The sequence below is a fragment of the Protopterus annectens genome, chromosome 4.part1 (genome assembly GCF_019279795.1).
Source record: "Protopterus annectens isolate FY-2018-M chromosome 4.part1, PAN1.0, whole genome shotgun sequence".
NCBI classification, from domain to species: Eukaryota; Metazoa; Chordata; order Ceratodontiformes; family Protopteridae; genus Protopterus; species Protopterus annectens.
Window position 1 is genome coordinate 446,607,181 of NC_056734.1, and position 10,389 is coordinate 446,617,569.

The following is a 10,389-nucleotide window of genomic DNA, read 5'->3' on the forward strand; positions in this document are numbered from 1 at the left end:
GGACTCACAGAGGGGTTCCCAGTGGGAGTGGGAGTGGGTGTATTCACATTGATTCATACAGGTGATGGATTAGATTAGCAAACAGGTTAGATGAGACAGATCAACAAGGATGATGTATATGCACAATGTGGCATTAAAGGCAGACTCTGGACAAGACCTTAAGCAAATGGTATGGTAGTATAATACAAAAGTGAAGGCAAACTGGATAAAACTGTTTCACCTCTGGGTTTATACAGTAAGTTAAGTAGGGGGCAGTATGAACTAAAAACTTGGTGCAGTTGATATTATCAACACCATCATCATCATCAACCTCTTTTCCCATTTTCAACATGACCTTGGGGTGTTGCATCATCTGTCACCATCTGTCTCTTGATTCAGTGCCACTCGCCTACCTTTATCAACATTCATGCCTGAATTTTGCAGGTGTTCCCTCACATAATCCATCCATCTCTTTGCTGGATGCCCTAATTTCTTCTTATTTTCTTCCTGTCTGTCCCAACTCTTCTTTACCAGATTGTCTTTTGCTTTTCTGCCCATGTCCAAAACTACCCTAATCTGTTCTCTTTGACCTTCTCTGCAACTGCAGCTACTTGAGCTTCTAATGCAGATGTCCTCATTTCTTCATCTGCTCTACAGTATGCATCCCACCAACCATCTCAGGCACTTCATCTCCATCACTGCTACCTTCCTCATCTGCTCTGCCTTTACTGCCCTCGTTTCTGTACCATACAGTAGTACTGGTCACACCACTATTTTGTGTACCTCACTTTTCATCTTCTTTGGCATTCGTCTGTCACACACTAACCCAATGGTCTGTGCAGTTGGTTGCAGTCCCTCTGGTTCCAGTTCTGACCTCAAATCTCCCTTCTCCAATATCACCCCTTCCTGATACTTGAAGCTGTTAAACGTTCCCACTGTTTTCCCTTCTATCTCAATATTCATCTTCTTCTCCTTCTTTGTCTTCCAATTTTCCACATTTGCTGCCATTGCAGTTGCCTTATCTGTACTCAGTTTCATCCTGTTTGCCTTAACTTTAGTATTACATTAACACTCTATTGGCTCAGGTTCTTGTTCAGAGTCTGCTTTTAATGCTATATTGTATGCATACATCATCTTTGTTAATCTCTCTCCACTGACCTATTTACAAATCTAGTCCATCACCACTGTGAATAGCAGTGGCTCAGAGCTGAACCCTGATACCCACCTACTCCCACTGGGAACCTCTCTGTGAGTCCAAACAATGTTTGCACTTGTTTCATGGGGTCATTGTACATAGTCTGCACTAATTCCACCAATGTTTTGTGACTTCAGACCATCACAGGACTGCCCAAATCAACTTTCTTTGGACCTTATTATATGCTTTCTCTGAGTCTAAGAATACTTAGCTGGACTCCATCCTCATCTCTTGCTTTTTCCTCAACAATTTTTCTCACATTAAACAACTTTACTTGGGAGGCTTCTAGTTTTGGGAAAAATACAATCAAAGATTGCTTTGATGAAGAGGGCATATCTTATTCTGAGGTGCTTTCACCAAAAAGTTTTAAGAAATAAGGTTGAACCTTATGGACAAGAATTTTCAGATGTCTATTACCATGACCAAAGTGACTTCTTAAGGATTCTAGTATATTATTCTAAAGTCAGTGGCTAGTTTATGAGATCTGAGCCTTCACAAAACAATCAGGAGGGAAACAAAAGCAGTAGCTCATAGAAGGCGTAACTGTCAGGACCATCAGCTAAGAAAAGGTTTATACTTTTATACAGAATTGCAAGAAAAGAACTAAAAAGATGCGTTAGTTCTCTTATGGCCACTAATCATTTCTCATTTAATGGAAAAAATTATGGAACGACAGTACCTCATGTTTAGTTTTATGATGTCTAGCTGTCTCATTCTTTTGCTGAAAACCCATTTTTGCAATGTAAACCACTACCAGTATGCAAACGCTAGGAGAGAGTGAAAAGGGTTGTATTTTTAGGATGATATTACTGTATTTAGTGAAAACTGTTTTGTTTTAAAGTAGATGAAAATCAAATGGCAAGGTGACAACTTTGCACAGGTTTGATACTAATAATTATAATAATCTGAATACTTAGATTCATGATCAGGCAAAGAAAAATGCCTATCTGCCATATCCTCAATTACCCCTAAAGAGTTTTTGAGATTAGAAAAGAATTAAATCTTCAATTTTTTTAAAGGAGAAATGCATCTTACCTTGGTAATTGCTATGAAAAAAAATGTTAAGTATTCACTAGTACAATATCCGTTATACATTTAATGATGGTGAATTAAGCACACATATGAGTACCTACATGTGTACTTGAACTATCTAAAATTAAATCCTAAATTACATTAAAATCTTCTCGAATGACCATGGGTGCATTTGATAGCTGTAGATATACAATAGTCCTAAAAAGTATGCAATAAATGGAAGCATTGTCAAAACTGTGTCCCTATATGTTCCTTAGCATGACTTTTTCAATGAAGGTGTCAGTAAGAATAACTAATCTTATAGCCTTTGTAAGTCAAGAAAGTGAACACCCTAGGCAGTGTCTTGTAAAAGGCTACTATTCCTCTTGTGGAAGGGTTATTTAAGCTGAGGTTGTCTCCTCAGGACAGGGACTACACAATGTTTATGTCTTTTGCAGTTTTAAGCTCTGGTAAAAATAAAATATCTATACCATAGTAGTAAACAATCTCTTCCACCTGAGCACCTTTATAAATGAGTTAGCACATTTTTAGTATTTAAAGTTATGCATTTTAAATAAATAAAATATTCTAGTATAGCACAATAATAATGATCAGATGTAAAGTACTTCAACAACTCAAAAACAGTTTGGTGGCTATTAAAAGCACTTACAGCCTCAAAAACAGAAGTAAGCCCTACTATACAAAACTGGAGCTAAGGCAAAACTTCAACTCAAGATTGAATTGAGGGGCTTTATATGAGCTGGCATACATAACAGAACAATATGTCAAAGAAGAATAGATTGTCAGGTTTAATCTATATCCCTGATGGAACTAGTTGGTTTTAGTTGTTTCTTGTGGCCTTCAGATTCTGTGGGGGAGAAAATATCACAGACATATTGTTGTGCTTCTGTACCAGAATCAGCACTGATGGTTCAATGATTGGAAAAGAATCCTGGTCTTCGGGTGGGAATGGTTGGGGATCTGTGACCATACCTCTCAACTGTCCAGATTTTTGCAGAATGTCCAGATTTTTGCCTGACATTTTTGATCTATTCCTCATAAAATGTGTGCTTTTCTGACAAATTATTGGGATGATCTGAGGACTGAAGTCACTAAATAATGATATACATTTGAGTTTCAGACTTCATATACTTCAGAAAATGTATGTTAACACAGACCCTGTTACTCTAGCAACTTTCTAAGTTTATAAGAGCAATATTTAAAATCTGTCCCTATTTTTGGCCCTTTGTCCCCCCCATTTTGTCAGACTTTGTCCAGATTTCTTGTACTGAGAGGTTAAGAGGTATGGATCATTGGTCCGGTCTGTGTCCTCCTGCTGAAGGTGACCATAGAGGTTTAAAGTTACACGTTGAAACTAAATCTTTGAGAATGACATCCTGTGATGATCAGGAGTAATCAGGAGGAGTAGTTGCATTCACTATTATTCAAGGTAGAGTGCCTGCAGGCCAGCTTCAGGCCCTACCTTAGAACACTGCAAAGATCCCTAGACCCTAGAGATGAAATAAGAAATCCAAACCAACATGTAGATAGACAAAACGATCGTTTAATAATACATAAAGAAATCAACATGCACAAAGCACCTCAGACTGAACACTTTCGCCTGCTAACAGTCAGGCATCATCAGAGTCTTACTGGTGCAGTTCAAAAATCATTTAAATAAGAAATCAAGTACTGACATCATATCCTGCTAGTTTAACATGTAAAAAAAGACTTGAATATTTAAATTCTTAGCATAGATACATTTTTTTGTATATAAAAATGCTAACTTTTAAAATACACATAAAATACTTTGAATAAATTAAAATTAACTACTATTTTTATATATACACAAATATAATGCTCTAAAACCACAATTCTTACTACTAAGACATTTGTGAATTAAAATGCATTTTTCAGCTGATATTGAAATACATAGCGTGTATCATATACATATTTCAAAACAATTTTTTGATGTCTTTCAAATATTTTGCAAACACTTTAAGCATGCTAAAACACACTTCTTCTTATACACACTTATACACACGGGGCCCTCATTTTTAATACACCAGCCATGGAAATGGACTCATTAATGCCTGGTTTCACCTTGGCATTTAGCCTTAGTTACCATTCCATTTCCTTCACCTGCAAACACAGATCATGGTCACCTCCCCTTCATCGGTGTATACTCTGTCTATTGCAAAGAAAATAAACATTTTGAAATTAGCACAAACAAGACTGTGTGCGTAATGCACTGGTTGTTTTTGCATTTCTAATGTCTCTATTGTGCTCTATAATTCTCACATGCAACCTCCTAACTGTCTTCCCCACATAAAATGTGGGGCATGAGGTGCATGTAGCCAGGTATACCACTAATTTGGTGCTACAGTTGCAGTGCCCTGGGCACCTCAAAGTCTTATCGTAAGAATCTACCTATACATATGGTCCATCGTTGATGAACCTGGTGTTGAACAACTTCCGCACTTGTGCATCTTGGATACTAGCAAATTCCTAGTCATACCAGTATCCTTTTCTAAAATCTCTTTGATATTTCTGCCCCTACTATAAACCACTTTGGGCTCAAGACCAAATCTATTCTGAAAGTCAGCATCAAATACACATTTCCAAGCTCTAATGATACTTCATCATAGATCAGGGCATCATGATTATATGTAACCACCATAGCATCAAACTTGTTTGTATCATGCAAGTTGGTATCCAAATTCATTCTATCAACACATTCATCCCCAGAATTAACCAAACTAATCTTCAGAATAGGTCTAAATTTAGTGGTCCGATTTCTAATGACCTCCTTTCGAGTGTCAAGCAAGAGCTTAATAGGGTATCCTCTTTCCTTAAACATTCCTATAAGTTTGTAAAGTTCCATGCCAAAATCTAAATCACAACTCACAAATCTAGATAGTCAAACCATCTGACCCTTCACTATGTTCTTACACTTGATGTTCTGGGTGGCAACTATCATAATGTAAAAGTGTATTACTATACGTTTCCTTTCTAAATATGTTCGAAATTAATTTTCCTGAGTTGTTGTCTTTAGTTAATAGAATATCAAGGAAATCTATTTTCTGAGCATGAACCCTGTAAGTAAATATCAAATAACTAGGTACTCCGTTCATATAGTCTAGGAATTCCACAACTTCTTCTTGTGTACCTTTCCAAACCACAAGCATGTTGTCCAAAAATCTATAATACACTTTAATTTTGGATATAAAGGGTGATGAAAAAACATTATTCCTTTCCCATTCAGCCAAAAATAAATTTGCAAACACTGGGGCACATTTTGCCCCCATCCCCACACCGGTCTTTTGGCGAAAGTATTCCCCCTTGAATATGAAAAAGTTGTTTCTGAGCACCTTTCAAGGAAGAATTCCAAACTGGAGATCCTGAAATCTTACTTGAAACAGATGAGCTACTGATTGTTTCTGTAATGTCTTTTTTCTAGGTCTTCTATTTTTATCTTGTATGGTTTGTATCATACTTTATTGGTTGGAACTAGACAATTTAGTCTCTAGAACTGTAGTAGACTAGAAAGCAATTGCTGATGCCATGCAAGCTATCTTTGCTTCTCGGTTGTCATTTTTAGTTTTACTGTGTAGACTATCTTTTTTAAGTTCTGTTTTGTTGCTAGTTTTGGAAATTAGCTATGTTAAGTTGTTTGATTTTGATTCCATAAGGTCAGGGAGCAACCTGGGAACCATATGTCACAACTCTGAAGTCACATGCTAGGTGGTCCAATATTTTAACTTAGTAGCTAGAAAGTCAAGAGTCAGAATTTTGCATTTTAGTTCAGAGTACTCACAAGTAGGAGGCTGGCAAACTGGTTAAGGTGTTTATTTCACAGACACAAGGTACATGGTCTGCAATTTTTACCATTGAGGGAAACTTGCCTGGCTTAAATGACCTGCAAGAACAGCTAGCCTGATACTTACCTATGAACCTACAAATAGACAAAAATGTTGCAAAAATAACAGAAAAAACAAAACTTGAAAGTAAATTAAAATGTCCTGTGGTTAGAGCTCAGAACGTATGTATGCTCTTAACATATTAGAGGCTGATTTTGCTCGTCTTTCCATACAGTTCATGAGTTAACTTGACTACATGCCCTGATGTCTCATTGTCCTTTTACATGGAGAAATACTGAAGTATTTTCTTAGACTGACTTTGCAGCTGCCGGTTATCTCTGGACTAGACCACACACAGACAGACAGAGACACACACACACACATGCACACACACACACGCACACACACACACACACACACACACACACACACACACACACACACACACACACACACACACACACACACTTACAGATAATACCACACATGCACACAAAGCACTCTGCATCAACCATACACAGACTCACCTGATCACGTTCATGCACATACTTGCCCCTTCACCCATATATACATATACCTTGCCTTCCTAATCCATAACTAAGCCCGCCCCTACTGTCACCAAATGGGCAGGCACGCACTCTCACCTGAGGTCATTCATACCTCTGCATACCCTCACACATGCTGACACACACACACACACACACACACACACACACACACACACACACACACACACACACACACACACACACACACACACACAACACCCCCCCACTACTATCTGTCCTTAAACTCCCCAGTACTTACCTATATCCCAGTCTTTCCCACTGGAAGTAATGGATGGGCATGGACATTTCTGTTTATTAATGTAGCTGGTGATACTGATTTACACAGTCTGTGAATCATTTATCTACATAAATCACTTACCACAGGCATTTCTGGGGAAAGCACATCATTTATTTTCATATGCTATTCTTCCAGAATGTCTCATTAATCTTTGCTGTAAGCTACAGGGACAATGGATAATGGTTCTTTTACAGACCTCTGAATCAACTTTAAGCCCTATTTACTGCTGGTGGTGACCTTCCTGAGTCACAAGACTGCGAGAATCATTCAGACTTGTAATTGATTTTCTGTTTTTGTTGATGCAATTTTGTAATTAATTTTCTGTTTATGTTGTAGGCTAGGCCATGACTAAAAATGGTCTCTGGACCAGTATATTTACTTGGTTAGAAAAAATAAATAACTAAATTACCTATTACCATACATTTGGTATATCAAGACTCAACCTAACTATACAAGTTTAAGCTTCCCTATAAAATGTAACACATTCATGTACTATATCTAATTTTGCTTTCTCTTCCCAGTTTGTTTTATTGTGTAGCTCACTTTCCACTGCTTATTTACCACCACAATAAATGCCATATATTTCACCTGGAAGTTATTTTGAGGGAAAATGACTAATGCGCACACTTTCTCCCCTGTTTAGAAATCTCTGTCTGACATTCTTATTATATACCTACTGATACATCTCTTCTACCTTTGTATATGTTCCTTAACAGTTTGAATACCAGTTTTTAGCCTGCAGGTTTGTAAAGTATGTTATCATAGTTTTAACATAGATTTCTCCAACTCTCAAATCTCCTTTGAGATGCCTGTCAAGCATCATGGGTAATCTGAATAGGGTATTTAAGCTAAGGGTTATGTTCATAGATTCATAGGATCACAGATAAGTACTTGGTGATTAGTGGGAAGACCATTACAAGCCTAGCGAAAACTCCATTTCATAGATTCATAGGATCACAGGTAAGTACGTGGTGATTAGTAGCAAACCATTACAAGCCTATCAAAAACTTAATTCTTTAAAGTACCCTCAAGCCTCAAGGATGGCAAGGCAGAAAATTTGACTCTGTCAGTCCTGTTGCTTAGGTTTATTATGAAGGTGGCAAGGGTGATTCTCTGCTTGACACGATGTAGAACTTTGCTACAGATGTGAAGAATACATTGAGATATCAACCTATCATGCCAAAATACCATATTTATCTGCTGAGGAAGGTTTAGTTCTTTTAACCTGGAGGTCAAAGAGGGTTGGATCATTCATGGCTTAAAAGACTAGACACACATCTATAAGAGAGTGGGTACAGAGAAAGAACTGCCAGTCTGTCCTGGTAACTAAGATGTTTTAGTAATGAATCTCTGTTATGCCACTGATATTTTTAGTTATGAATCTCTGAGGTTTCTTGGGTTCAGTTATGTATTTAGACAAATACATGCCAAAAGGTGCAGTATGTTCTTGCAAATATGTCTTCATTAATCACCAGCCGCTGAAATTCACTTCAGCGAACAGCAGAACTTTCCCATGGTTCGGAAACACTGGCCCACCAACCATCCAGAACACACAATGCACTAAATCAAATTCACCCAGGTGGTGGGCTTTGTTCCCTGGACTCCCCCAAGATGGGGGACTGCTCCCTCTACAACCCCAACTATATATATCAACTCCGAGATCGCACTACAGTGGGTAAAGGGCAAAGTTGAGGTGATGGCCAAGTGTTTCCGAACCGTGGGAAAAATTCTGCAGTTTGCTAAAGTGAATTTCGGTGGCTGGTGATTGATGGAGACGTATTCGTAGAATACGTCTTTTGATGAATTAATATAGACCCATCCACTTGCACACACATAAAAGACAGTTCTTTGTTCGTTCTACTGATACCCAGCCTCCCACTTTCCCATATTATTCTTTTGTGCATCTAAATCGTATGTCTAGTATCATATACATATTCAGTATCTTAAGACCTGACCTGAGTCCAAGTGATCCTTACCCTTACTGTTCTATTTGCTGTTGTTTATAGGAAGTCTATCAGTTCCATCCTCTTAACCTGGCTAATAATCAGATGCAGAACTCTAGCTGTGCAGAAATCTAGCTGTACTCTTGCTAGTCCTTAACATTAGGAGGACTATTACAATATATCTTCTTTGTTTGTTTTTTGTTTTTTATTTATTTATTTATTTACATTTGTTGACTGGGAGTGTCCGACTGGACGTAGGTCCATTTTCAATGGAGGCCCGGGGAGAAATGCTCCACAGTTTTGTGTGTGTGTGTGTGTGTGTGTGTGTGTGTGTGTGTGTGTGTGTGTGTGTGTGTGTGTGTGTGTGTGTGTGTGTGTGTGTGTGTGTGTGTGTGTGTGTGTGTGTGTGTGCGCATGTGTGCCTGTGTATCTCTCTTTCTTTATGTCTGTCATGCTAAACTTTCTAGCATTCTTCTGTCCTTACCCATTTCTCTTTTATTTTTCTCAGCTGATATAGCCTAGGGTTGCTGCAAGCTGTCATTAAATTCTCTTCTAAGCTTTCATTTTGACTTTTCTGTATAGATCTCCCCATGATGTCTTCTCCAAAATTCCATTCCTTCTTTACTTTTTTTGTCCATGAACCTCAGTTGCAACTTGATAATTCAAGCTGCCAGCTGCAGAGTTTCCTTATCAGATACATGACCTATTTATAAGCACCTCCCTCACATTTTGTACAAGTATATGTACATAAATTGCTTTCCTGGCACATCTGCAGCTCTATGACTGTGTTAGTAGTCTGCCCACTTTTAGGATATAACAGCACATTTCTATGCAATTGATTTAAAGTATTCTTCCACATCCATGCAAGGTACCATGAACATGATCAATACATGGCTTATCCATTATTGTGAGAGACGGGTTCTACACTGCAGGACGTAAATTCTAGTTTGTATTGTTTGTATCACATGGCCTGAGATAAATAACAGATGGAGGGTATTCAGTTTTTATAGTGCATGGAAATTACAACAAAATCTAAAATACACAGACACCAGGAAGTGTATTATAGAGGGAGTCCCCTGTATGACAGAAGACAACGCATCTACAAAAAGGTACAAAACTATACAGTCCTACTAATGTAAATAAATGAGGCTGATTTCATTTCAGAGATCCAAAACGGCTTTTGTTGAAGACAGATTAGATGCTGTGCATATCATGATGGAAACAGGCTTGATCTGCTCTCTTTGGCCTGAGATAAAGCTAGAACATGCCATTACATTAATGCCATGTTAAAAAATATAACCACCTCTTGTATATGGATAGCCCTTTGTGTGTCCTCTTTTAAGGAACATCAAAAATATATTTTAAAGAGTAGTGGTGTGAATGAAGGATATAGCATATCATCTATCCATGGTCACAGTACATTGAAACACTATGTTTTCATGAATAAATGGATGAAAACTGCCTGAACTATGATTTGCACTACAGAATAACTGAAGAAGTCTTCAATAGTTTGGATAACATTATTTTGTGACTATTCTTGTCATTCCAAAGCCTT